This window comes from Sarcophilus harrisii, chromosome 2, assembly GCF_902635505.1.
Source record: "Sarcophilus harrisii chromosome 2, mSarHar1.11, whole genome shotgun sequence".
Taxonomy (NCBI): domain Eukaryota; kingdom Metazoa; phylum Chordata; class Mammalia; order Dasyuromorphia; family Dasyuridae; genus Sarcophilus; species Sarcophilus harrisii.
Window position 1 is genome coordinate 140,718,824 of NC_045427.1, and position 6,494 is coordinate 140,725,317.

The window sequence follows — 6,494 nt, forward strand, 5'->3', positions numbered from 1 at the left end:
CCTGAGGACCGGGAAGGGAGCAGGCATTCGGGAGGGGGAGGAGGGGGAGTTCTGGGTGCCGCCCTCTAAACCAAGGGAAGGTAGCACAGGATGGAGCTCATGGCAGTCCTACATCTCACCTCCCTCCTAGACCTGGGTGACTCACACCCCCCAACCATGCAAGGCTCCTACGAAGGAGTCTCTGGGGAGAGAAGGTAAGGGATGGGCACAGGTGGGCACGGTCTTTCCCCACCCCCGCCTAATTCCCAAAGATGAAGGCTCACAGTCCTTATCTCTCCTCCTCTTCCCCAAGAGGCCTCCAGCAAGGGGAGTGAGGTGAGGGAGAAGTAAGGACCTCATTTAATAACGGGTTCTGTGGGGAAATGAGAACTCATGAGAGGGGGTGACAGAGATGGGGATCAGGGCCCCAAGGAAGACAGAGGGAAATCTATCAGCAGGCCAGCAGCAGGGTAGGAAGGTCAGCAGGCCAGGCTAGGACTCTTACCTGGGTAGCAGATACCCTGAGGAAGAGAGAACCCGGCATTTCTGGGAGGAGGTGGGAAGAAAGCTCTCAGGAAATCCCAAAATATTAAAGCTGGAATACACCTCCAAGATCTTTTTTTTTATGAAAGCTTTTTTATTTTCAAAACATATGCATGGATTATTTTTCAGCATTAACCTTTACAGAACCTTGTGTTTCAATTTCCACCCCTTTCTCCAACCCCTCCCCTAGATGGCAAGTAATCCAATATATGTTAAACATGGTAGAAATATATGTTAAATCCAATATATGCATACATATTTATACAACTATCTTGCTGTACAAATAAAATAAAATCAAACAGAAAAATAAATGAGAAAGAAAATAAAATGTAAGCAAGCAACAACAAAAAGAGTGAAAATGTTATGTTGTGAACCATTCTTATTTCCCACAGCCCTCTCTCTGGGTGTAGATGGCTCTCTTCATCACAAGATCATTGAAACTGGTCTGAATCTGAATTATTGTTGAAGAGAGAGCCACGTCCATCAGAACTGAAACCTCCAAGATCTAGCCCACACCATGAGGCAGGACACTCACACTAGTGGAAAGAGTTCCACATCTGTATTCTGAAGAGCATGTGTATGACCTTCATCAAACTGTCTCAATCTCCCTCCATGTCTTCATCTATAACATGAAAGGCTAGAGAGATGATGCCTTCTATGTCCAAATTCTATGAATTCTTTCATTTTACTGAGGAGAAAATTGAGCCTCCTACAATAGTACAGTATTTGGAATCCAAGGATGAGGTAACATTTTTGTCCTGAGGTTTCTTCATCTGTCAAAAAACATAGTTGAACCAGATGATCATTTGTTTATTTGTGCCTAATGCTTTGCGGCCCCATTTGAGGTTTTATTGGCAAAGATACTGACTGGTTTGTCATGTTCTTGTCTAGCTCATTTTACAGATGAGAAAACTGAGGCAATACACAGCTAGGAAATGTCTGATGGTGGATTTGAACTTGGGAAGCTGTTTTACTGATTCCAAGTTCAGAACTTTATTCACTCCTAGCTGCCCAATGGTCATTTAAGTTCCTTCAAGTTGTTAATTCTATGAGACTAATAGGAAGGAATTTCTGCCCACTCAGGGGGGTGAATGGGAGGAAGACATTGCCAGAAGGAAAGAAAGAAAGATTTTGTAAACGCATTTATAAGCATGTTTGTCTCTAGATTTATTTTTAAAATGTCTTATTAATGCCATCAGTCATTCCTCTACATAGGCACCCACCCCCATCCCATGAATTGAATCCTCCCTTGTAGCTAGAAAAAACAGTAAAGCAGAGGACAGTTTCCCCCTTGTCCTTGCGTGCTTGGGGCAGGCTATGATCTCAGAACCTCGTCTGAGCTGGGAAGGATGGAAAAAGGGGAGGAGATAAGAAAGGAGAGGAAGTCCTTCAATTGGTTAACTTTTCCTTTGCGCTTTCACCTCTAATTTAAATTACTCTATCACTCAAGACCTTCTTCCCTCACTCATGCTATATTAATCTGCCCTTTTGGAAAATGGGGGAAATTTCCTTTGCTGCAAACAGAATGGAGAAGCTGTAAGATCTTTGGTTGTTAGTGGACTGTGGAAAAAAGCTAGAGCTGAGTAGAAAAGCAGAAGGGACTGGAAGTAGATGATTTCCTGAGCCAGGATGACAAGAGTTCACCATTCCCCTCTCCCAACAGTCAATTATTAAGCACCTACAATGTGCCAAATATTATTTCAATACTGAAGATATAAAGAAAGGCGAAGGACAGTCCCTGTCTTTGAACAATCCAACTCACAATCTGATAGGGGAGACCACATACAGCAACTGTGCACAAATAAACTATAAATAGGACAAATAGAAAATAAAGCAGAGTCCAAGGCGATCCTAGTACACTGGATAGAAAACACCATCGGCATCCAGAAAAAGAACTATGGAGAATGAATATAAATCAACACATGCTATGTTTACTTTTTTCTGACTTTTTTTTCCTCCCATGGTTTTCCTCTTTTGTTCTGATTTTTCTCTTCCGACATGATTCATAAAGAAATATGTATTTAAAAAAATAAAATAAAAAATAGAATGGGGGGGAAAAAAAGAAATTAAGCAAAAAGAACACTCAGAATGAAAAAGGATTGGGAAAGGCTCCTCTGTCAGCTCCTTGCCCTCCTGCCTCAGTCTCTGCCCCTGTTCTAGTCTTATAAAAGTCCAGCTAAATTTCCTCCCTCTCTTCTTTTAGGTCATGGGCATTAGGAACCATAATGAGCTGTTCTTGGTAGCTGATCAGCACAACCATAGATTTTTGGAGCAGAAAGGAACGTTAGGATCCAACAATCCTCATTTCACAGATGAAGAAAATGAGACCCAAGGAGAGAAAAATGATTTTCCAAATACATATAACTAGTCAGTGAATGCTATAACCTGGATTTCCTGACCCCCAAAATGATGTCTTTTACATTGAATCATACTTGTCCTTAAAGTCTCTTCCAAAACTTCAGCAGGTACACAAGGGAAAAGGTTTTCGCAATCTCTGCACCTCACTTCCACTTCATCCTTTTGAGACTAAAGATCCTGGGAGCCAGTCCATATTTCCCTCCCCAACATTCACATTCCCCATTATATGTCCACACCTATTGACAAATAGATAAACACTGATTATGTTGTTGGGACCCAGCAGTTCCACACCACAGTCCCCACCCTGTTTATGTGCTTGTCTTATATTTGTATCTGAGGAGATCACACGACTTTCCCATCTGCCACCTTCTCCTAAATGTAGGCACTGAGAATGACTTCCACAAAGTCAGGGATAGGGCTCAGTTATAAGACCCCAAGCCTCTCTTCCTATCCTACCCTGCCTATCTATGTCCCTTTCTTGGTCAGGCTGGTCAATTCTGATTCTTTCCTCTAGTCTACAAGAGCAGAATTAAAGATAGTTCTTCCCCTCTCTTCATTCAAATTGTTAAGAGAAAATTACTCCTGTATAGATGATTTTCTAACTTTATTATTTGTCTTCCCAACTCAAAGAATGTAAATAGCCTCTTCCTAGGCATTCTATAATCCATTTATAGAATAATTAGTAATAATCATGTCCCTGTTTTGATTTCCATTGTATTTTCTGACTTTTCTGGATTACAGGGGTTAGAAGGACTTTAAATGCATAATTTGGTCTATGAGGCCCTGGGAAATGCATCTGAAAACTGGTTTCAGATGCTAATATGCCTCTTCTTTTTACTTGTAATTTATAATTAGGACAATCACTAGTGCTATTGTTTTTAGAAGCTCTGCACTAATGACACTTTGTTCTTTGAAGATTCTTTTCACTAAAACTCAAAGTAAAATGTGATCTCTGGCCCTCCAAAGCATGCTAGGAAGATTGGGGGAAGGAGGTGGGCTGGGAGGATCTAAGCAGAGATCAACCCTTTTCTAGATGAGGGTGAGGGGGGAATTGAGGCATGAAGTTGGGCAAAGACTTTCCCTAGAAGAGAATGCAAGGATTCTCTAATCTCTGCAGACCTGGAGACTGTCTAATACCAGGGACATCTCATCTCTCCTTTTTCCATCACACAAACCTAAGACCAACTAGCTTCACTTTAAGTTGCCTGAAATCTTCCAGGGAATCAGAACATCTCCTATGGGACCTCCTTGAACTTCAGAAAGCAGCCTCAGAGGGTATCTAGAAGGGCCCCAGGAGGTAGGAGGAGAAGAAGCTGGCTATAAATGAACCTCCTGGAGCCTGGGACCAAAAAAGCCATGTGTGGGCTGTCCAGTCAGCAGGAACGCCCTTGTGACTATCTTCAAGGGCACTGGCAGATTAATAGGCAGTAAAGCAAGCTTTGAGAAGAAAAAGGTAAACACCAAGAAGGAGAAAGGAAAATGAAGACAAAGGCCACCTATGGACTACCCCATCACACTGGACATACTTAGAAGACAATGAAATTCTTGAAGAAGCTGCTGGGACCTTCTTCTCCACAAATTTATAGAATCATTGAAATTCAGAGTTGGAAAAGTCTTTAAAAACCATCTAGCCCAACCTAAACCATAACATCATCACAAATAAGAAACTGAGCTATAAAATAACAGATAGCTTTAGCTTGAAGGCTAGTCAGACCATTCCACTTTTAAACAGATCTTTTTATTAGAAAGTCCTAGTATCCAGACTAAATCTGCCACACATTTTGTACTTCTCACCTGGTTCTTACCTCTGAGGCTAAGCAGGAGAAGTTTAATCCCTCTTCCATAGGTTAACCTTGAAAACACTAAAATGCAATTATCATGCTCTTTTTTCTTCTGTTCTTCAGGCTAAACATCCCTCGTTCTTTCAAATTCTTGTATGGCAAGATCTAAACATTTTTCACTATTCTTATTGTCCTCCTCTGGATCCCCTTCCTATGTATGCTATTTCTCATTCATAGGAATGTCTTTTTGGTTATTGTGTCTTACTCAAGGAAAATGTTTAAAAAAAGAAAAAACTCTTTTCTGGGATTTCTTTCATCTCTCTGCCCAACTCCTAAAAGGAAGAAAGGCCCAAAGAAATGAAATCACATTATACATGATAATAAAGAATTATGATTGCAGCTCAGTTTTCCTTCCAGTCAAGCCTGAGGAATTTTGCATGATATGTTAGAGATAATATGATTTGACTATGACATAATATAACACAATACCACATGACTCTGAGAGGAGAGGATTTGGTGAAGAGCTTAGAAGAGGAGAGATATCCCTTTTTTTCTTTGGGGGAGGGGGAAAAACATATAGTTCCAGACTTTATTGGGAACTTTCTCCAGATACATGGGAGAGAGAGACAGACAAAAAGACAAATTCTAGACATGACAAACATGTAGGGGAAGTTAAATATGATGTCACTGATTTCTGGCTTGCTTCTTATGAGATACTGGGGAGTTTCTCCTTGGAGAAACTTTAGCTGAGATTGCTTTCTCCTTTTGGAGAACTATTTATTCTGCATATTTTCTAGTATATTCTAATCTATGTAACTTTTTCTCATCTCTGTTTTCTTGGATAAATGATATGCTCACAATTGACTATCTATGAAGATCCTTACTACAACTCGTATTTGGTGGGAAAAAATAAAACTGGTGAGTTTTTTCCAAGAGCTTCAATCCCATCCTTTAGGTTTAACTAACACTTTTTTGCTCTGAATCAATTGTGCCTTCTAGGGGAGCAAATAGAATCCTTTTCCAGCAGAGAATCTATTTCTCTTTCAGAGAAATATAGAGAAGACAGATTCTTGGCCCCTTTTCCTCATCTCCTCAATACAATCAATCAACAAATATTTATTAAATTGCTACTATTGCCAGGTGTGCTAAGTACTGGGGAAAGAGAAGCAAAATATAGTCTCTGTCCTGGAGAAGCTTACAATCTAATGAAGGAGACAATATTCAAATATACATATATATACATACAAATACATATATAGTAAGCTATATATAGGATAAATAGGAAATAATTGATAGAGGGAAAATCCTAGAATTAAGAGGGATTAGGGAAGGCTTCCAGTAAATTATGAGATCTTAGTTGGGATTTAAAAGGAAATCAGGGAAAGTAATAGGTAGATCTGAGAAGGGAGAACGTTCCAGGCATGATAGATAGTCCGAGAAAATTTCCAGAGCCAGAGTTAGAATATCTCATTCATGAAACAGCCAGGAGGCTGGAATTACAGTGTCCCTTGGACAGCAGATTCCAGATTCAATACCTTCCCTTGACCCTTTTGTTAATACATTCAGACATCCCATATGGATATACATGATCTACTGGGAAAGCATACATCTTGGACTATGAAAGAGAAGCTGAAGAGATATCTATAGAAAACTAATGTTTCTACATAGGAAAGCTCTTTAGTAAGCTCAAATAAAAGGAGCATGTGAAGAAACCCCACAAGATCCTCCTAAATCCTCTCCTTGCTCTTAGTCTAAAGTGTCCTAACCCTAATCCCTTCATTCAGTTCTACCAATCTGAACAGCCCTATAATACTTTCATCCTTTCCTATATAT